Source organism: Alosa alosa, chromosome 22, assembly GCF_017589495.1.
Source record: "Alosa alosa isolate M-15738 ecotype Scorff River chromosome 22, AALO_Geno_1.1, whole genome shotgun sequence".
NCBI lineage: Eukaryota > Metazoa > Chordata > Actinopteri > Clupeiformes > Clupeidae > Alosa > Alosa alosa.
In genome coordinates, this window is record NC_063210.1 from 25,873,358 (window position 1) to 25,897,214 (window position 23,857).

At 44.7% G+C, this 23,857-nt stretch overlaps 1 protein-coding gene and 1 long non-coding RNA gene across 3 annotated transcripts in view; both read left to right on the plus strand.

Moving 5' to 3' along the window:
- Window positions 1-1,570: 1,570 nt before the first annotated feature.
- LOC125287050 lies at window positions 1,571-4,580 on the plus strand. 2 transcript variants are annotated; one of them, XR_007192294.1, is made up of 5 exons: window positions 1,571-1,781; window positions 1,899-2,088; window positions 2,217-2,293; window positions 2,717-2,825; window positions 4,545-4,580. It is a non-coding gene; the product is annotated as an uncharacterized LOC125287050 (long non-coding RNA). The 2 variants fall into 2 exon arrangements; XR_007192293.1 differs by having other exon boundaries at window positions 1,899-2,293.
- A 6,468-nt stretch (window positions 4,581-11,048) lies between these two features.
- Window positions 11,049-23,857, plus strand: part of arhgdia (Rho GDP dissociation inhibitor (GDI) alpha) — a 38,153-nt gene continuing 25,344 nt past the window's right edge. The window contains exon 1 of the mRNA XM_048232763.1: window positions 11,049-11,167. The gene's annotated coding sequence lies outside the window, so the exon portion shown is untranslated. The remainder of the gene's footprint in view (window positions 11,168-23,857) is intronic.

The following is a 23,857-nucleotide window of genomic DNA, read 5'->3' on the forward strand; positions in this document are numbered from 1 at the left end:
TTAGTTAACGTTACTCAAGTTAGTTGTAAGACAGCACATCTGACACTTTTATGGAATAATGGCATGGTCTGCAAGCAGTGGGGTTCATGCTGCTACGTATTTGTTTATTATAGTTAATGGGGTCAGGTCATCATAAAGAGGCGAAATTGTTCTGAATGTAACGTTATAGCCTATTAAACATCATGTTATGCGCATGCAAGCAATTGTGTACCTTTCAGAGAACCCCTTTTTAATTTCCCTTTATTTTTTCCCTATTACAATGTTTGCTTAGGGGAGCTCATTGGAGTCCAATACCTGTTGAGGCAGAGTCAACAGCCCCTGGAGGACATGACCCCTGGCTCAGACAGGACATCAGAGTTGCTGGAGGACATCACCATGGAGGAACAAGAGTAAGATGACGAAGGCTTTATTGATACCTTGGGAGAGGAGGCCATTGTTGAAAATCTAGTGGCACCAGATGATGAGCTGCCCTCTACCCAGCCGCCCTCTACCGTGCTGCCCTCTACCCAGCCGCCCTCTACCCAGCTGCCCTCTACCCAGCCGCCCTCTACCCAGCCGCCCAGCCGCCCTCTACCCAGCCCCTCACCCAGCCCTGCCCAGCTGCCTCTCCCAGCTGCCCTCTGCCCTCTGCCCCTGCCAGCCCTCTCACCGTGCTGCCCTCTGCCAGCCAGCCCTCTACCGTGCTGCCCTCTACCCAGCCGCCCAGCCGCCCTCTACCCAGCCGCCCTCTGCCGTGCCGCCCTCTACCCAGCCGCCCTCTACCCAGCCGCCCTCTACCCAGCTGCCCTCTACCCAGCCGCCCTCCGCCCTCTACCCAGCCGCCCTCTACCCAGCCGCCCTCTACCCAGCTGCCCAGCCGCCCTCTACCCAGCTGCCCTCTACCCAGCCGCCCAGCCGCCCTCTACCCATCACCATGTCTGTGCCCAGTGCCGCCGATTTCGTTTGGCTGTGACGGGCACACGCTTTCGAAAATCAAAAATCCTTCTGGTAACTTTTGTGAGGCTTGGTCCAAGGATAATGTACGTCAAGTTTCGTGGCATTCAGACCAAATTTGTGACCTTTTAATTTACTTTTTTTAAATTTAGTTTCGCTTTATGTTCAATCCAATATGGCGGACGAACGACACGCCCACCTGACATCATCTTCGCGAGCAACTTACACCGGTACTGACCGGACGTTTTAAAGTTGGAACGGTGTCTCTGTCTCAAAGGGCCTAGGCGCTAGAGCTGACAAAAAATTAGGGAGACGGGAAAGATAATAATAAAACTTAAGAAGAACAATAAGTGTGCTGCTTTGCAAGCACACTTAATTACCTTGTCGGTGGTAACTGCGATCTTATGCAAGGTTTTAGGCTAGGGTGGACTGAGTACAGTAGGCTACAAGTTGAAACACCTTAAGTAGCCTATCTTGCGTGCGCAGCAAGCCCACGTTGTGATTTTTGCCCTGCACATGCGTATTAGTGTTTATTAGAACATTTGAACGCCACATCTATCATAGCATACCTGTCAACATTTAGCTTTCCAAAGACGGCAGATTTTCTTTTTTTGGCGGGGGGGGGGTTTGCATATTTAATACGTTTCATACACATGCATTTCGGTCGTTGCTTTTACCTTACCATTACCTTACGCATGCCAGTTATGTATCCACTAGCTTGACCTTAGACACACCTACCCGCCCGCGAAGACGGAAGGACTCAGAAAGTCAATGTAAGCGCAAATTGGAGTCAGTTGGAGGACTGGATATCACCACTAGCCTACTACGGCTGAAACAAGTAGCCTAACGTAAGTATCATGTTAACGTTTTGTATTATGCATATATAGTCAATTATAGGAAACACGCAACTGTGTCTTGTTTTCAATATGTTATGATGTGAAACACAATACATGTTATCGTTGCAGCTTAATGGTAACGAAAAGGCTGCGTGTACAAAACCGCATGGAGCTTCAGTGGGATTTTGATTTCGCAATGAGAATTCTGTCTAACCATTAATGTGCCGAGTGTGGGCGCATTCACACCAGACCGCTTGGTCCGGACCCGAGTTCGTTTGCACCGATGGTTCGGTGGTTTTCGCTCATGTTAAGCCTTTTGGTGGGCACGCACACACATGCACACACACACACACACACACACATATACATACTTGCAAGAAAGACACATGAGAATCATACTGTCTGCTAACTTTCCAATTAAGTTGTGTCATGATGTTTTTTTCCCAGAGTGCAATGTGGCGTTCCATAAGAAATGCATCATCATAATCACCAGCAAATGTACTGAGGCCAAAAGGGGCACAGTGGTAACTATGAATGTGTGTGTGTGTAGAGTGACAATACTTTTAGGAGGAGGAAGATGATGGTGATGAGGATGATGATTATTGTGTTTGTGTGTGTGTGTGTGTGTGTGTGTGTAGAGTGACAATACTTTTAGGAGGAGGAAGATGATGGTGATGATGATGATGATGATGAGGATGATGATTATTGTGTGTGTGTGTGTGTGTGTGTGTGTATGTGTAGAGTGAAGATGAGTAATTGATGATGATGATGAGGATGATGATTATTGTGTGTGTGTGTGTGTGTGTGTGTGTGTATGTGTAGAGTGACAATACTTTTAGGAGGAGGAAGATGATGGTGATGATGATGATGAGGATGATGATTATTGTGTTTGTGTGTGTGTGTGTGTGTGTGTGTGTGTGTGTGTGTGTGTGTGTGTGTGTGTGTAGAGTGACAAGCCGCATAGTTTTAAGACTCACAACTACAAGATTCCCACCTATTGTGCCCACTGTGGAAGCCTTTTGGTGGGTTTATGTCAACAAGGATGCAGGTGTGAGCGTAAGTGTGTGTGTGTGTGTGAGGGTGTGTGTGTGTACGTGTGTGTGTGTGTGTGTGTGTGTGTGTGTGTGTGTGTGTGTGTGTGTGTGTGTGTGTGTGTATGTGTGTACGTGTACGTGTAAAAAGACCTAACCTGTATGCCGTAGGTCGTTTCAGTAAAGCACTCACTCTCTTGTCTTGAACTGTTGTGTATGAGCTTGTAGAAGAAGGCTTGTAGATCCTGATCATTGGATAATTTCCCAATAATGTAATAAAGAAAAAACTCATAACTCGAAAAAAACATGTAATAATCCCCAATAGTGTAATACAAATCCCCTCATGACTCCAAAAAACATGTAATGATCCCCGATAATGTAACTACATGTCCTAATCTCCGATAATGTAACTACATGCCCTAATCCCGATAATGTAACTACATGTCCTAATCTCCGATAATGTAACTACATGTCCTAATCCCGATAATGTACTGTAACTACATGCCCCAATCCCCGATAATGTAAAAATCCCAGATAATGTAACTAAATGTCCTAATCTCCGATAATGTACATGTCCTAATCCCCGATAATGTAAAAATCCCCGATAATGTAACTACATGTCCTAATCTCCGATAATGTAACTACATGTCCTAATCCCTGATAATGTAACTACATGTCCTAATCGCCGATAATGTAACTACATGTCCTAATCCCCGATAATAACTACATATCATAATCCCTGATAATGTAACTACATGTCCTAATCCCCGATAATAACTACATATCATAATCCCCGATAATGTAACTACATGTGCTTGGCATTAACTGGCTAATGTTGCTACTTCACCATTGGGCCAAAGTTACAATATTGGGAAATATTACATAATTGCAGAAATAAGGTTAACCTGATAATGTAATAACCTCCCATTCATGTAATCATTTGTTACATTATCGGTACAGAAATTATTATATTATTGGTAAATATTACATTATTGGGAATTTTTTCATATTTATTATGGATTTATGAGGGGATTTTTATTGAATTATTGGGAGTTATCAAATTATTGGGAAACTAGATGTACCGCAGAGCGTTACAAAATATGACCGCCGCCCAGTCCAGCACATGTTTTCCACAAAAATAAGCGCTGAAAGGCATATATGATTCTAACTGTCTCACTGAATTGCATTATGCACACTCAATTCTCACTGGTATCTGCTAGACAACAAATACCAAAACATAATTAGTTCATAGATTTCACATGTAATATACATTTTATACAACCCCACCCCCATCTTGCCTGGTCATAATTCTGAGAAATTCTTGAATTGTGTGCATGTGTGCGTGTACATATTTATGTTTATGTGTGTGTGGGTGTGTGTGTGTGCGTGCATGTGTGTGTTTGCCTGTTTATGTGCCTGTGTGTGTGCATGTGCATGCATGCGTATATATGTCTACTGTGTGAGTATGTGTCATACGTACTGTAGGATTACTAAGCGCTTTCAGACATACGTGTAAGACCGGAGGTTCTGCCGATGTTAAACGGTGGGGCCGTATATCTGAACGACATAACCGGTCATATGGAAGTCCGAATTTACCCGGTGTTTATACAACTCCCCCCCTAGTATTTCCTCCGGACATTATGTAAATGTGCTGTGTCTGAACGAGGAGTAGAACATGTGGTTAAAATTCACACCTAGTGAGGGCGTGTTGGTGGCGTTTCTTTAGATGCGTCCATGTGGTTAGATCTGACTTAAATGCCAGTGTTATGATGGGTGGCATGCTGTCCAGAAAATCTCCGACCTGGAAAGATGCAGACATCAATGGACTACTGTCCATGAGGGCATACAACATTTTGATAGAACACCTGAAGGCAACAGAGACACGTTAGCCTACAACTGCATGGCAAGGACAAACAAATTCAGAAGACTGAATCATCATAAGCAGAAGGCGCTGAAAAGGCAGAAGCCTACAGCGACGTCGTTGACGACAATAACAGGAGTATTTAATAAATTGTTAGCCAACACGGTTTTCTGTTCATTGATAGCCTTCATGACCTGCTGAGCTCGCTGATATTTGCTGAGCAAATATGCCTAAAGAAAATGAAAATGAAGAAAACCCAACTTTGTTCCAAGCTCCTTACGTAAATGCGACACATGGGGAGAGGATGCTTTTGGAAAAAAATAAACCATGAAAAAACGAACAACTTCACTGTTATTGATGTTAGTATTTTGTTTGTTGCTTAAAAACGTTGTATGATCTTGAAGTCTTGGGTTAGCCTACTGAATTGGCTGGTAGCCTACCATAAAGTTTGTGCATGCTCTCTCTCCAACGCAAACCAGATTTGGGGTTCTATAGCTAATTCTGGTACATAACGTTAAAAACAGATAAATGTGTTTATTTGAAGCACACATACAAATACTGTAGGCTAGGTCAATTTCAAGTGCGCACTTACGTGACTAGCCTACTTCAAGTATTAGCCTATGCACAATAGATTTCTCTTCTTTAGCCTACATAATGCATAGGCTACACTTTGTTAACAAAAAGCAGCTGTGACAGGCAGCGGCCGCATATAAGCCCCCACCCCTCACTCGACAACCACACGGAGATTCTGTACAAGTAGTGCGACCATGTTGCAGTGAGTAGTGCCACCATGTTGCAGTAAGTAGCGCCACCATGAGGATGCAGTAAGTAGTGCCACCATTAGGATGCAGTAAGTAGTGCCACCATGTTGCAGTACCGTATTTTCCGGACTACAAGTTGCTCCTGAGTATAAGTCGCATCAGTCAAAAAATGCGTCATGAGCAGGAAAAAAAATATATATAAGTCGCACTGGACTATAAGTCGCATTTATTTAGAAATGTATTTCACAAAATCCAAAACCAAAAACAGAGACTATGTAACTGGATTATTGAGGCCAAAAAGATTAATGAAGATGGAGTGAAGGCAGCCAAGAGGAGGGCAGGAAGGTAATTGCAAAGCAAAAGATTCACTGAAAGAAAATGCCATGAGGTGCACCAAAATGTTACTGAAATGTGGAGAATACAATGCAATCAAGCATTTTGGGCGATGTGGAGTCACAAGCTGGCAGCAGATTAAAAAGAAAAAGGAAAAAAAAGATGCCCATTTAAAAGGGTCTAAATTCCAGCGCGGAATTGCGGGTATTGCGAATAAATTATTACTTAGTATTGAGCATAATAATAAAAGTCCCGCAAATCTAGCCATCATAATGCGAGAGATTCCCACACATTTTACCCTGTACCCTGTCTGACATTAATATAATAATGGAGCGGCCTGAGTGCGGGACTATTGATGGACCAACTCAGACTTCGATTGAACCCCATGTAGAGACACACACACGCGCGCGCAGGACCACTTTGGGGGTGCCTCTCTCGTTGCTCTCTCTCTCTCAGCAGGATTTTTCACCGCTGAAGTCAAATTATAGCCTAGGTGCTTCAACATCAACCGCTATCGACAGGAAAGGAAAACAAACATTTAGCGATCAGGAACAGTCAGGAATTTTGCAAATACAGAAGCATGACCGCCTAGGCTATGACGTAGAGAACATGGATGACTTCTCTATTTGACGTTCGATTGCGGACGTGAACAGACAGCTACAGACACGAAGCGCACATTAGGCCTACTTTCACTTTCTGTGCGTATTCATTACGTGAAAGATAATTAGTAGCAAAACAGCGATCAAATATTACATGGCAGTGCGTTTTGTTTTCATGCATGTCTAGATAACAGCTGAGGTATGTTTAGGAGACTCGTAAATCCTCAAATTTAGGCTGCAAAGCACAGCACCTTTATTTGGCCATGGCTTGTATTCGAGTCAGCTATAATATAGTCCTTTATTTCTTGCGTTTTATTGTGAGACATAGGCCTACTTTTCGTTTGGAGCGGCATGGGTAGGCTATCAAAAGCAGATGTTTAATTTGAGATTTACGTTTACGTTTGGACTGTTGATTATATTGCTAAATATCGGGACTGATGACCACTGAAATCTGTGGGGTATTTAATGGCTTACTATTAAGTTTCATAGTGTCGGAATTTGATTGCCATCCACTTATTAAGAGATAAGGTATCCGCTTTCATTCATTAATTGTGCTGTGCTGCAAGGGAAACCTTATTCCGTAGCCAAAGATGTCTAAGATAGCCTAAATGTAGTTATTTTTTAAATTATGCATGATTTACTTTTTTATAAAATTCATAGGCTGGTGCCTGGCAGCAACAATTGTGTTTAAATGTAGGCTTCAGCCTCTAGCTCAGAAGGGTGCGGCATGCGACTAGCTTGAGAGCAATGAGAGCAAAGTGTTGGAGATTCATGGTGTAAATGACTTTTCATTGGCAACAATACCAACCAACAATATAAAATATTAAGAAGAGCTGTTTTATGAGTTAAATTGAAACAAAATTATACTGGCTTTTATTTGTCCAAATCTGAGGCCCGGCTATAAATAGAATCCCTGCCATAATTTGACGATTTAGGTATGCACGTGTGTTTCAGGCGTAGTGCAAGCACTAATCTCTGACTGAAAGTGCACAGGACTTGTAATGCAGACGTAATGTTTCACGTAGGGTTCATGTCAGTTAATATAAATTAACATTTAAAAACATGTTCAATTATATATTTTTTCATATATAAGTCGCACCTGACTATAAGTCGCAGGACCAGCCAAACTATGAAAAAAAGTGCGACTTATAGTCCGGAAAAAAAGTAGTGCCACCATGAGGATGCTGTAAGTAGCGCCACCATGAGGTTGCAGTAAGTAGTGCCACCATGTTGCAGTAAGTAGCGCCACCATGAGGATGCAGTAAGTAGTGCCACCATGTTGCAGTAAGTAGTGCAGTAAGTAGTGCTACCATGTTGTAGTAAGTAGCGCCACCATGTTGCAGTAAGTAGCACCACCATGAGGATGCAGTAAGTAGTGCCACCATTAGGATGCAGTAAGTAGCGCCACCATGAGGATGCAGTAAGTAGTGCCACCATTAGGATGCAGTAAGTAGCGCCACCATGAGGATGCAGTAAGTAGTGCCACCATGAGGATGCAGTAAGTAGTGCCACCATGTTGCAATAAGTAGCGCCACCATGAGGATGCAGTAAGTAGTGCCACCATGTTGCAGTAAGTAGTGCCACCATGAGGATGCAGTAAGTAGTGCCACCATGAGGATGCAGTAAGTAGTGCCACCATGAGGATGCAGGAAGTAGTGCCACCATGTTGCAGTAAGTAGCCACCACCATGTTGCAGTAACCATGAGGGATGCAGTAAGTGCCACCATGGGGCAGTGCCACCATGAGGATGCAGTAAGTAGTGCCACCATGAGGATGCAGTAAGTAGCGCCACCATGTTGCAGTAAGTAGCGCCACCATGAGGATGCAGTAAGTAGTGCCACCATGAGGATGCAGTAAGTAGTGCCAGTGTTGAGTGGTAGGTCAGATAGTTTAGTAATAATATCTGTATTTGGCACTATGGTGCATTAATAATCTATCGCAAAAAAGTTATAGGATATAATGCCGTATCGATAGGCCTATTTTGTCCCACCCCTGTTCAGAAGGTTCTGGGAAGCAGCCTATGGTAAGGACCCACTTACAGCACATGGAAGTCCCATCCTCTCTTGTCATAAGACCCTACATAGGTCACATGAAGTCCCATCCTCTCTTGTGTAGAAGACCCTACATAGGTCACATGAAGTCACATCCTCTCTTGAATAACTGAAAAGTCTCCCATTGCGTCTGTTATATCCCCTCTTCTCTCTCTCTCTCTCTCTCCATGTTGCCCATAACCTCCTCTCCCTCTCTCCAAATTGCATCTGTTATATCCTCTCTTCTCTCTCTCTCTCTCTCTCCATGTTGCCCATAACCTCCTCTCCCTCTCTCCAAATTGCATCTGTTATATCCTCTCTTCTCTTCTCTCTCTCTCCATGTTGCCCATATCCTCCTCTCCCTCTCTCCCATTGCGTCTGTTTTACCCCTTCTTCTCTTTCTCTGTGTTGTATCCCCCTCTCCCTCCTCTCCTCGTTACATAATGGAAAAGAACAAGAAATCGTAAACCTGTGTCACCTATAGACTATGGTTTCACTTACTGTATAAGCAATGAGCGTAATGACAATACCTCTAATGGCCACTAGATGTCCTCTCTGTTCAGCATAAAGATTCCCAAGAGCTGCAGGCAGGACAAAGATGGCTCTGTGTGTCACACAACAGCTGGATAATCTGCTGGGCCAGTCACCAGAATACAGCCAGTCACCACAAACCTACAGAAAAGTCACAAACTCCACCAGGCGCAGGTGTGGCGTCAAAAAATACACACACATGACCAGCACACTGAGGATAAAAGGGCAATGGGGCATAATCTCACCAGATCAATCCTCTGGGCCGGCATGATCTGATCCCTTTTGGCCAGTGCTAAATCCACAGGTAAACCCATCATCTGTTGAGTCAGGCGCGCGTGTGTTTGTGTGTGTGCTCTGCATGCGTTGCTGTGGGTAGGTGTTGCTCTAGGCCTCTAGCTAACAGGTATGCAGGGTCATGACACCGACATCATGGTGCATCTGACTACATCGGCTGACCTCAGAACGGACAGCTGTGGCCTACTGGTTAGCGCTTCGGACTTGTAACCAGAGGGTTGCCGGTTCGAACCCCGACAAGTAGTACGCGGCTGAAGTGCCCTTGAGCAAGGCACCTAACCCCTCACTGCTCCCCGAGCGCCGCTGTTGTAGCAGGCAGCTCACTGTGCTGGGATTAGTGCGTGCTTCACCTCACTGTGTGCTGAGTGTGTTTCACTAATTCACGGATTGGGATAAATGCAGAGACCAAATTTCCCTCACAGGATCAAAAGAGTATATACTCTTGGTTTAAGACCAAGCCAAAGCCAAGTTGTACATGAAATCATTAAAGTTGTTACTTCTAATATGATTAGCCTGTCTGTATATCCTATATCATATCCTATATCATTTGCATAATTGTCTCTATTGTCATTGCAAGAGCTGAGCTTCACTTAATAAGACCGTATATACAGTAAGCAACAAATGTCCAAACTAACCAACGTTTATTTACAGCTTAATTAATGGAAATTGGTCAACACCTGATGCATACTGATGTTTCATGTTCCACGTTATATTAGCCAACATGGTGAGATATTACAGGTTGAGTTATAAAAAAGTATCCTGCAGAATGTAGAAACCATTGCAGAAACCACTGAAAACCTTCAGAGATAACAACAGAAGTCAAGGTAAACACAAATCCACTGAGTACAGACAGGCAAACACAAACACACTGAGTAACAGACAGGTAAACACAAACACACTGAGTAACAGGCAGGTAAAGACAAACACACTGAGTAACAGACACAAATTCACTGCTGAGTAACAGACAGGTAAACACAAATCCACTGAGTACAGACAGGCAAACACAAACACACTGAGTAACAGACAGGTAAACACAAATCCACTGAGTAACAGACAGGTAAACACAAACACACTGAGTAACAGGCAGGTAAAGACAAACACACTGAGTAACAGACACAAATTCACTGCTGAGTAACAGGCAGGTAAACACAAACACACTGAGTAACAGACAGGTAAACACAAATCCACTGAGTAACAGACAGGCAAACACACTAAGTAACAGACACAAATCCACTGCTGAGTAACAGACAGGTAAATACAAACACACTGAGTACAGACGGGTAAACACAAACACACTGAGTAACAGGCAGGTAAAGACAAACACACTGAGTAACAGACACAAATTCACTGCTGAGTAACAGGCAGGTAAACACAAACACACTGAGTAACAGACAGGTAAACACAAATCCACTGCTGAGTAACAGGCGTCCAGGCTCTGTAACTGGTGTCAGTAGGGAGGTCTTGAAGAATGCTTTGCTCAGACAGGTTTAATAATGCACAGTGTCATGTGTCCCAAGGGCCTACAGGGGAATGAACAGCAGACAGGCACTCACCAGCAGCCTATGGCTAATGTTGAGAACTTTTTTCACTTAGTGTATGTGTGTTTGTTTTTAGGCTATCAAATACCAGACGTAAACAACAAAGCTATGTCTGAATGTAATTTCACAGTAATACCTATGGTATTTACCTCATTACATGCAAACATGAATTGGTAGTGAATGCGCCATTATCGTGAAGAATGTCTGTAACTGCACCCTTTAGCTAAAGCGACGTGTTCGGGCGCGTGCATACAGGCCCATTCATTCTGCACATTCGCTCGTGCTCGTGCCCGCCTGGAACCGACAGCATTTTGACGTGCGCGTGTCTTCATTCCCGGAAGCGTGTCGTGCTCTGGCATCGCCGCTCCCTCATCGCGCCATTGAAAGTCAGCGAAGCCCGCAGAAACCCACAATTCAACGGTAAGCAGCTTTCAACATTTTATTCCCCCCCCTCTATAACTATGTATCTTATGAGGAATGGCTAGCTCATTGAAACTTAATCTCGTGGCAAAACTCTTTGGGTCGTTCCGCAGCGATTCTCGTGCACGCCCGAGACGAAGTTGTTACAAATGACCAACTTACAGCAAGGTTTCCACACTTGTTTCCTGTTTTAGTTACTCAGACGGTAAACTATTGTATGTCCACACATGTCGTTTATACTGTGTGCATGGTGCTGGTTTACCTGTCCGCTCATGATGTCCTCGTGAACATTAGCAGGTGACTCACGTCTGAACTCGTTCTTTGGCTTTGTCTGTCTGCCGATTTGGTAAGCTAAGTTGGCTAAGGTTAGCCAAGACATTTGAAGTCGCAGTTGAAGTTCAAGCCTGATCTTTATTAGCTCGTTAATCGGCAGGGAATAACCTAGAGAAGCATTCAAGTAACGCCATCAACAATGATGAAAAGCCCTCGTTTTCTTTTCCTGCGTCACTTCAAGTTACACAGCGCGGGGTGGCTCGGCTTTTGGGTGTGTGTGTGTGTGTGTGTGTGTGTAAATAAGTTGTTAAAGAAAGAAACGTGATGGAGAAACCTCTCGATCGGATTGATCGCATGGCGCATGCAACTTGCATGAAGTTATGGTTGTGGCCCTGTAACACTTGACGAATCGTTGGTGCTGCTGTAAGTTATCCCTGTAACGTTAGGTGCGGCTGAGCGTTGTAAAAAGACCTGTGAACAGAAGAGGGGAATGTCCAGAGCACTGGCAGGTCTGCCCGTCTGAACTAGATTACTTTACCGGAGCGGAGAGGTGCAAAATCTTCATAATTGCACACTGGATACAATCGGATTATCAAGAACCAAGGCTAGAGAAAAGGAAAAAAATGCTCTTTTGTACTAAGCTGGCGAAGGCGAACTGTTACGAGAGAGTGTGCTGTCTCATATTTCGACAGCAGCTCATTTTGATGTGTGAAACAAGCAACTTCCTGAAAAAAATAAACTGCGAGCCGAGGACAGCAGGTATAGGGCCGCGAATTGTAAACAAGTTTTAGCTCCTCTTCATTAGTGATCGGCGCTGTGTGGTACTAAAACTTTTTTTAAATTCTAAGTAGATGTATGTTTGCATGATTTATCGCTGCCCGTATGTGTTGTCCGGGTCTTACGAGGAAGGATGTGGTTTTGAGCTGAGGTTGAACTATGACGTGTTTTTCACGGTTCTGATCCTGTTCACGGTGCAGAGGCGCAGCGAGCGTGGTCAGCGCGCACATCTTTCATTTGTTGCGCTTTACAACAGTATTCACGTTAGTTATGGCTCGCGCCGGGATGATTAGTGGTCGGAAACGTGTTAACTCGGAGCTCTAGTGAGCGCATAACGGCGGGGAGAACGTATCACGGTGGCGTGGCTCTCGATAGAGTGCCGCTGCTGCAGCACGCTCACGTTGGCGTTGTGGGCCGCGACGCGCGTTTTCTTCCTTCCTGTATGACTAGTGGCGCGCAAAAAGTTCTAGTTCCTTCTCTTGCAATATGTAAGGGCGGTGTCTGCAGGAACAGCGCGACCTGAAGGCTTCTATTTTTTCCTTCAATAAGAAACATTTATGCAGTGTTCTATTGACTCAAAATACTTTGTTATAAAAAAAAAATGACCAAGAACTCATTCTTTAATTGGATTTGTATCAGGGGGACATACGATTTTGAGAACAGTAGCCTACTTCATCCTATGATGATACTTAACGTCCAAGTGTTGACTGTAATTAAAGCCACAGTCCAGTTTTACCTGTTGAGCGTGTGACGCTGAAAACAACATCGGTTCTCATATAAAAAAAATAAAACTGAACTTGTCAGACTGGCTGTGGACGGATGACCTGTCTCATGATGTCTTTAAAGCACGGCAGTTCCTGCTTTGATACCAGTGGGCATTTTACCTGTGACTTAAATAGCAATACCTTGGGCGTAGTGTTATATTCACTATGGCAACAGAACAGCCATGTGTATCACAATTTTATTACACGACTCTTCATAATGCTGTTCAATGCTCCATTCACTTGAATGGGCCTTCCCAACGTTCAAAGAATGTAAGAATGTATGATTGAAGTTCAGCGTGAATTGCGAACTACTTGTTTCTCCACAAAAGCCACAATAAAACGGTAACAAATAAATGAAGAGACATATCATGTGGAGTTTATTTTTTCATTTTGGCAAGTAGCCGTATAATAAATGGTATAACATATAGAACACCTGTCATTATCGGGAAAATAAGTCCCTTCAGGGTGAAGCAAAACTCCTCCGCTGGCAAATCGGGGTCCAGTTCAACCTTCCAGGATTTATTTTCCCGATAATGACCGGCGTTCTATACATTATCCCTTACAATTTCTGAATTGATTTAAGACACTTAGAATTATAAGGTTCTATTTGTTTTATATGTCAGTTATTGACACATTCTTATTCTGTGACTAGGGTGAACTGTTTCTTGTAGTTGTATGCATTTGTGTCAAGTCAAGTCACTTTGTGGACATTTTATATCTAAAGAAGTTTGTTCCACTTATCAGTATAACCCTGTGGATTTCTAAAACATCAGAAGCTCAGTATCCTGGAACTACTCAGAATGTAGATGGAACCTTCTGATTCCAAGGGGACGAAGTACAGGTGCTCCTGTGGTAGTCATGGTAGTGCCTCAGAGTCTCGGCCCTGGTGGAGTAGGCCGGTGAGGAGGTGCAGATGCAGTACATATCTCCCATGTTTTGAAGCCCCAGTTGAATGTAGGGAGATGTTGACATCCAGAGGCCCTGTGACAAACACATACACAGACAGCTGTTTGGAGTAATGGGTCAGTGAGATGAACCAGACTTGCCCACACACACACACACACACACACACACACACACACATACACTCTCCATCACCCATGTGTGTTAAATAATATATTAAATCATGGATCACTTGCTTCATCTCATATATATGCTAATTTATACACAAACATCATCATGTGAATTTATCCAGTAATACGTGTATGTATTTGTGTGCGCGTGTGTGCATTGGTTTAAATTTAGAAGTAAGTTTAAAGTTGACTTCCTGGTTTGCTGACCCCCCCACCTAGGTTAGCCATTGTACAGGGTAGATGTGGCACAGGAAGTGAGGCGAGAGAAGCAGGAAGTGAGGGGACTGGGGAGAGACAGGAAGCTGGGGGCCCACGTTATGTTCAGTCTGCCCAGATACCACCACCTACTGAACACAGTTAGAAGTTTCACAATGGACAGTGAAGCAGCAGTGTCTCTCTCTCTCTCTCTCTCTCTCTCTCTCTCTCTCAGCAAAAGGAAAGGGAAGAAGGGAACACACACGCACACACACACACATATATAGTCCTGTCATGTCTATCTGTGTGTGAAACAAACCAGGGACAGGGTGGGGGGTGGGGTCTTACTCTGAGCTTACACAGACATACAGTGTGTGTGTAGGAGGTTGGTAGGTGGAGGTTGTGTGTGTCTGTGCTGGCAGTGTTACGTTTGTGTAGGGGTGGGTTGGTCTAAAACGGTCACCCCTCGCTTGCTCTTCAGAGTAAGAGTCTTCTGGAGCTCACTCCAGGCCCTTGTCCCGGGGCGTGATAAATGGGGCCAAACTCCGGGACGTCTTTAGAACAGAACGGAACAGAACAGAATGTTGCGGAACAAAGGGAACTGCTCAGACAATCTGGACCAGCATTATTTTGGCTCCATGGCCAACTGTGTGTGTGTGTGTTTATCCACAGAAGGTGTCCCAGTAGGTCTGAACTAGTTTTTATGGGAGGAGGGGGGATTATTTATTTTGTTTATGAGTGTTACTATGGCAGCAGGGTAAATAGCAGGGTGTGTTTGTGGGGGGGTGTAGCGGTGATCTTTACGGCGACCTTTTGGACTCCCGTGACCTTTGAGTGGGGCTCCTGATGCTCGAGGTCGTCCACCACATAAAGGCACCTGTTGCTAGGCATCAGGGCCGACACCCACACACCCCATCAGGAATAAAGTCTCCATCAATTTAAGGGAAACACACACTCATTTTTACACTCCTTCTCACTGTGACACATTTAGGACAAACCCCCTGCCAGACCTCCTCAGGTGGTTCACCTGTAGATGTCCTGATAGGTGTGTGTGTGTGTCGAACAGTGATCCAGTGGCAGCACTCTTGTCCTGCTTGCTGCAGTAAAAGCAGGGCATGCAGTGCACGTCATGGTGGTGTGTTGAAATAAGAACTAAGTAACATTGACCTAAAGCAGAATGGGCCTAGTGCTACACCAGTAGCTCAATGCTAGTAATGTGGCTAGTGCTACACCAGTAGTATCAATGCTAGTGATGTGGCTAGTGCTAGACCAGTAGCATCAATGCTAGTAATGTGGCTCGTGCTACAGCAGTAGCATCAATGTTAGTAATGTGGCCTGTTATCCAGGAGCCTCTAAATCCTCCAGCACAATGCTACAGTATGTAAGAGGCTTAACGGTACCATGAGCTATTGGAAGGGATTTTTTTTTTTTATTTTTTTTTTACTTACTTACTTACTGGGTTCCCACAGGTCAGGGAATTTCTGGAATAATACTGGAATTTTGGACAGTTTATTCCAGATATGAAATTTGAATATTTTTGGGCAAAGTCCTTGAAAATCAGGGAATTTTTTTTGCAGTTTAAAACTTACTTGCCCAAATACATTAATACAAGTACATTTCTTCGCAGAATTGGTGTATATCTGGTTATTAGCTTTACTGCTTGCTTGAGTAGCCCAACTGGCTGCTCTGAAATCATTGGTCAGTATATTGTACCATTCACTATATAGTAAGGCATGCAAACTCAGTTTTTTTTTGCTAGGGAAAAGTCATGGAGATTTACATTTGACCTAGAGTGGGATCCCTGTGTTTATTTGTAACCCATAATACTTGTTGCCGCACTTAGAGATCTCCTAGCTCTCCAGTCCGTGAGTCAGGGTTCCACGGTAATGGTTGCCCTTGGCTACCAAATTGTTACAAGTGGTGACCAGATTTGGTTGGCTTTGGCAACCAAAACCTCATGCCTGGTTGCAAAGCCGGCAACCACTTTTAAACGTTAAGCGTTGAGACACACACACACACACACACACATCATAAGGGCGGAAGATCTAAAGACACACACACTCCCACACCTGTGCAGACTCAGATATACACACACGGACACACACACACACACACTCCCACACCTGTGCAGACTCCGATATACACACACTCCCACACCTGTGCAGACTCAGATATACACACACGGACACACACACACACACTCCCACACCTGTGCAGACTCAGATATACACACACGGACACACACACACTCCAACATCTGTGCAGACTCAGATGCGCCCTTACAGATGTACATATGCATACAGAGAACAGATGTGTGCACACGCTCACACACACACGCATGCACACTCACACTCTCTCTCACTCACACACACACACGCATGCACACTCACACTCTCTCTCACTCACACACACACGCATGCACACTCACACTCTCTCTCACTCACACTCGCACACGCACACTCACACTCTCTCACACACGCACGCACACTCACACTCTCTCTCTCACACACACTCTCACACTCTCTCTCTCTCTCACACACACACACACACACACTCACACTCTCTCACACACACACACACTCACACTCACACGCACACAAGCACAAGCTGTGAAAAGGCCGTCAGAATGCAAACGCCTCCTTTAGCATTATAATGCGGTGTTATACAAGACGCCAGGCGAAGATTGGTTGGACGTCTCGGTTCTTGTGAGCTTTGGTCCGTAATGCCCAAGTCACAGCGATTAGCGACAAGAGACCATTTAATGTCATTTATGAGTACATGACGATAAGCTTGAACGATAACACAATTCAGTGATTACGGGCAAAACAAAGTGACAAAGTGAAGCTTGTGCGATTGGAGTCACATGGAGGTTTCCGTTGCCTGATCAGACTGCTCAGTATGGGAGGAAGTGGGGAGCAGGAAACCAAGCCTAGACACAAAAGGCTTGTTCGACTTGGACTGAGTCTGACTTGGTCTGGCTTTCTACGTAAACGTGATCTTCAGAGGCTAGCCGGGAGGAGCTACAACAGAGGGCAGCTCATCCCGGACAGGCAGGCTACAGTCTGCCTGACGTGACTCGCGGGAGATATCGCGGAATGTTGTTTGCGATAAAAACAGCAGAACTTTCATTCTTACTCATTAAAATGAGCATGATGACTGACGAAATAAATTCTTATGATGTAGTTTAAATAAACCACTGTTGTCACACAGTTAACAGGCCTGCATTGTAGCACATAAATTCAATATCAAGTGTTTCCCCTATATGTGTGTCTATCTATTTAGCCAACAGCAGAAAATAACAGAATGTCCAAACGTTTTCAGTAGGCTAGCCTACCATTGTTGCAGAAATCATGTATGAGAAGGGATCCCTTCGATTTCTGTTTATTTTCACATATTCCAAGTAAGCAGCATGAGCCTCCCGTCATAATCGTCATGAGGACATTCCTCCCAAATGGCCCTATCACGTCTTTGAACTGACGTCATGAGGGCGTGTTTTAGCTCGTGCAGCTCGTGGAAGGAAACTGCAAGATCTGTCTGCAGGCTAAGACACCCGCGATATTTTAAGGTCATGTGACATGGTGTCACGGTGGTAAGTCCCTCCCCGGCTGACAGAAGTCGGACAGAATTTCTAACCAGCAAGCATTGCGTCCATCCCAGTATGCATTGTGTTCAACCCAGCATGCATCACATCAAGTCAGATCTGCACAGATCTGCCTCAAGTCGAACACGCCTAATGACATCCACACCACAGACGCTGAAGTCTCTAACTTGGGGATTTTATTGGCTGCAACAATGACTCTTTTAACCTGTGGAGGAGTGAATTATTTTCCTGGTTCCTTCTAGAATTCTACGCAAACAATCTATAGTTTCAGTGTTCTCAATACAGTCTATGGGGGACATTTCTTTTATATATATATATATATATATATATATATATATATATATATATATATATATATATATTTATTTTTTTTTTTTGGGGGGGGGGGGCTTTATGCCTTTTTAATTTGATAGGACAGTGGAGAGTGACAGGAAGCGAATGGGAGAGAGAGCAGGGGTGGGATCCGGAAAGGACCACGGGGCGGGAATCAAACCCGGGTCGCCGGTGCAGGTGCCCCAGCCAGTTGTGCCACAGCTGGGGCCATGGGGGACATTTCTGAGGGTAATTGTTGCATCATAATGCAGAACTCTGGGTTCGCAATCATTCTAATCACATATTTGGGACCGTGCTCCTCAACAGGTTAACTGATTAATTGCCGACTGATCAGCTGCCACGTAGGCGCGCACAACATTCCGGTCGGAGTGTCCACCGGGACCTGCGCTACAATCTGACCCGCGTTCTTACTCCGTTGCACTCTCTCCCACTCGCTTCCTGTTACTTTACACGGTCCTGTCTGACTAAAGGCAAAACAAAAAGCCTAAAGACACACAAACTTTATAGTTTTTAAAAAAAAAAAAAAGAATTAGTCAGTGTGCCTGGAGCCTCACCTGATAATTGATTCTAGAACTCTCAGGCCTTTAAGGGAGTCCCAGGGGCTCAGAGTAACCAATGAACCATGGTGGCAACTCTGCGAGTACACGAGGGTCAGAGTAGCGTACATTTCCTGTTTTTGTTAAGTACCGATATTTTGTTGTGCCTTTATTGTGACAGTACAGCAAGAGACTGACAGGAAGTGAGTAGCAGAGATGGATGGAGTGGGACCAGGAAATGACCCGAATGTGGTGCAAGCGCTGTAGCCAGTCTGGGCGGTGGTAGCGTAGTGGTTAAGGAGCTGAGCTAGCATGCAGTAGGTGGTAGCGTAGTGGTTAAGGAGCTGGGCTAGCATGCAGTAGGTGGTAGCGTAGTGGTTAAGGAGCTGGGCTAGCATGCAGTAGGTGGTAGCGTAGTGGTTAAGGAGCTGATCTAGCATGCAGTAAGTGGTAGCGTAGTGGTTAAGGAGCTGATCTAGCATGCAGTAGGTGGTAGCGTAGTGGTTAAGGAGCTGATCTAGCATGCAGTAAGTGGTAGTGTAGTGGTCAAGGAGCTGGGCTAGCAACCATCTTAATTACCCTAGCAACAACTTAGCAACGTTGTTTTGGTGAACTGCACCTGATTAAGCCCACTCTTGCAGGTCCTTCGGAGATGTGTAAATGTATTTGCGATTCAGTCTTGCGATGTACACTCCCAGTAAAACGGCAGCGTTTGCGATGACCACTCCTGTGTCCTTGTGACCCTTGTATCTCGGGGAAGGTCATTTTCAGGTAACCTTAGAACTGTAGTGTTGCCGCGCCGACGGAGCAGCACTGTTTTCATTAGTTAAGGCAGCCTCTGCACTCGGCTCCCCGGGGACTGTCGTCACGGTAATTAAGGTCAGTGTTTCTGGGCCGTACAGTGTGTGTGTGTGTGTGGAGCCAGTGATTATGCAACGCTCGCTCTCAACAGCACACACACTCCTCCACTTCCTCCTGAATCTCCTGCTATCCGTCAGTTCCACTCTTTCTCTGGTGTTCTCTCTCTCTCTCTCTCTCTCTCTCTCTCTCTCTCTCTCTCTCTCTCTCTCTCTCTCTCTCTCTCTCTCTCTCTCTCTCTCTCCTTATTCACTCACTCACTCACTCAAATTGAGAAAGTAAAAGACTGTTTTAAAACGCTGGCGTTTGCCATTTGAAATGCAGCTCAGATCTTGGCAGTGCCCCATTCTGCAGCCCCCAGCAGTGAACCCCGGACAAACGAAAATCAGCACACCAGCACACACACACACACAGGCACACGCACGCACACACACACACACACAGAGGCGCACGCACACACACACACACACACACGCAATGCCCCATTCTGCAGCCCCCAGCAGTGAACCCCGGACAAACGAAAATCAGCAAACGAAAACGTTGGCGTTGGCTAGGAGTCCAGTTCACTCTCAACTTGGTCTCTCTGCAGCACACACACACAGGCGCACGCGCACCAGCACACACACACACAGGCGCACACACACACACACACACACACACACACACACACACACGTACGTTGGCGTTGCCTAAGGAGTCCAGTTCACTTTCAACTTGGTCTCTCTGCAGCACACACACACACACACAGGCACACGCGCACCAGCACACACACACACACAGGCGCACGCACGCACGCACACACACACACACACACACACGTACGTTGGCGTTGCCTAAGGAGTCCAGTTCACTTTCAACTTGGTCTCTCTGCAGCACTTCTGCTGGTCAGTACATGGAGCTCTTGGCCTCTCTGCAGACACACACAGGCACACACACACAAGGACACACACACACTTCACTACATGGGGCTCTTGGCCCCTTTGCAGAGACGCGCGCACACACACACACACACACACACACACACACACACACAAAGGGTGTCACGATTTCGATTTTATTTCGAAATCGATCGAAATTACATATCAATCTCGAACTTCGAACTTAAAAGTAGAATCGATGATGCAGCCACACCCCCAATGTCACGTCCAGCATGTATGCCAAGACGCACAAACACACATGCACGTGCTGAACTGCAGCGTCAACACTCCTCCAATTTTAGGCTGCAGCCAGTTGAAATATAGGCCAACACATCAACCTACCAAAATCAAAGCCCCTCTTGCTACTTTGAAATCACCGGTGTGGAAGTATTCGTTCATTCACGTCAATTAAAACTAACTTAGCCTACTCAACTTAGGGCTAGTCCACACATACGAAACCAATCTTTTTTTCCTCCGTCTTCCCTGAAACCGCATCAAGAATATTTGCGTCCAAACGGATCCATCTCAACAAGACTCAACACGTTACTTCATACCCCAGGCCTATAGGTGGCACTGTTTCTTTACAGAAATTGACCAAAGTTTGTGCTTTACAAACAGACAGAATAGGCTATGACGAAATGGCTAGTGTATGGAAACCAGAATTGTTTGTGTGGACTGATGGTGAACTGTCAACTGTAAAACTAATAAACTTTATTTTACGGTTTGTGAAGGGTGCAGTCCCGTCCTTTATTTGGCTAACGCCAGGTAGGCCTACTAATCACCTTTTACTTTCTTTGGTTGTAGGATAGTCCGTGATTCACATTAGTTTTGGCTATCACCGCAATTAGGCTACTAAACGCAAGGCTTACCCAAGTTCTAGGCTATTCTGTCGCCACATTTATAATATTGCTATAAAACCTTCGTTAGTAACAGTCAATACGTTTGCCTGCATCAAATCGCCAGCGCATTTGCATTCAGTGTGCTACCATCGGCTTAACGTGAGTTCTAAAAAGCGTCTTTGTATGCTTATATCTGATTTCACTTTCGACTGAATGCATGTATATATGTTGTAAGACATGTAAAATAAATGAATGACACTGGCACTACGCACATATTAATGTAGCCTAAACTTACACCGCACTTTCCTAATAACTTAAGTTCTCTCGTCACTGACAGTAGCTAGAATGCATTAAAAAACACCGGGGAAAAACAGTGTTCAGTCCACCAAGTCATAAGCTATCGGTATGCGCGCTTTCACCAGTTGTGATATTTATCTTACGGAGTGTAATCGTAGGTAATGTCATGTATGAAAACTAGTATTGTTAGGCAATACTATAAGTGCAAGTCCAGGGCAGCTGAGGTGTGGCGATGACATCATCGATACGCAAAGCAGGATGTGCGGTTTTAAGCTGTCTAAACAATTCAAACGGACTCACGGTTTCAGATTTCTCCACTCTGGGACCAGGTTTCAGAAAAGTGCGGTTTCGGGCAGTGCGTTTACAGGATTCGTTTGGACGCTCGGCCAAGACGAAGCAAAACCTCTGCGTTTAACCTAAAAAGCGTCTCCGTGTGGACGGGCCCTTAGCAAGTGAAAAGATGGTCTAATTTAAGTCCAAAGTTACTTTAAGGCTTAAAATGCACATTTATAAGTACATATTCCATGAACACTAACCTTGGGTCTCTTCGGAGTGTGCTGAAACAATCAAATGAACATTCTGTTTCATTTTACTATGTTCACGTCTCTGTTTTAGCCTAATGTTAGTTGTGTTTACATTCCAACCTCGCGGTTGGAACGGTTTCAAAGCGGTTTCAAAATAAAAGCCCCCCGAAAAGGAAAAGGCCAAAAAGAGTAAATAACATATAAGGAATGCATTAATAGTAATATTAAAAAAAGATTGAAAATTTGAATCGAATCGTGACTTTAAAATCAAAAATTACATTGAATCGAGGATTTGGAGAATCGTGACACCCCTAACACATAGGCACACACACAGGCACGCACACACACACAGGCACGCGCACACACACATAAGGACACACACACAGGCACTCTCACACACACACACACTTCACTACATGGGGCTCTTGGTCTTTCTACACTAGTGATGTCACGATACCAAAATTATGACTTCGATACAATACCTGTCCTAAATATCTCGATGCTCGACACTGAAACGATACCACGGCGAGATCCTAAAATATCTGTAAAAGAAAGGACGCAGAGATCCAAATGTATTGAGTCATTTGTGTTGAATTTGGTGCATTTTTGTAGTATGCCGGTCAATTCTGGGTTCTGAACTTCCGAGTAAAATAGTAGTTTCTGTGATGTATCCGAAATAGTTCCAGATTTCACTTCAACCTTTTGTTTTATCCACAAGGCAAAGGACTGTCGGCTAGAGAACTATGTTGACGTTGGTTGCGCACTCACTCACTCAGAGCTGCCTGCTTGACACGCCCACTTTCCTAGATGCACCAAAGTCAGGGAAACAGGAATGTCATACAGATATAGAGGAATCAGGAAGTACATTTCCGAAATAGTTTTTGTCAGTAGCTGTGTTTCCATTACAGCTTTGCACAAAATAAAGTGATATTTGTTGAAAACAAAGCACAATTGTGAATGGTCAATGTTTCCATTAAGTGATGCAATGTGATTAAATATGAGCATGGAGAGTGGGAGCAGTCCACACAGACACAGAACGTTATTATTTTAATTAAATTGTATCGATTTTTGCGTGAAGGCATCGTGATATCTTTCTAGTATCGATACACGGTGCAACATTACTTACTTACTTACTCACACACACACACACACTCTTCCCTCTGCTGTTTAGTGCATGGGGATGTGTGTGGAAAACCCCAGCAGGCCACGTGATGGCTGGACATTGTTTTACGCAAGACTGCAAAAGTGTGTGTGTGGGATTTGGCTCGTTTGGGTGTGGTGAGCGATTGTTTGCCTCTTTGCCCGGTCAGTGTAGTTACGTCTGTGTGTGTGTGTGATCTCCTATTTTACTCTGTGTTAGAGTTAGCGTTGTTGCAGCCGTGTTGCCGAGTAAAGCTCACAGAAAGGGAAGCGGCTGTTCCAACAGAGCAGTGTGTGTGTGTGCCGTGCGTGCGTGTGTGCGTGCGCTTGTGTGTGTGTGTGCACGCACTGTTCTGAGTGAATGTTGGCCCTGATGGAACTGCTGTCAGTCCCATCATCACTGTCACTGTCCATGTCACTGGTACACTAAGCAACACCCTCAGTGCCTGAGCATGGATTATATCAGTCTGACTTGGCACCAGAGCAAATTAGATCACACGCTTTCATTCGCTTTGTTATGGAGAGAGAGAGAGAGAGAGAGAGCCGTGAGGGTGTTTTGTTTC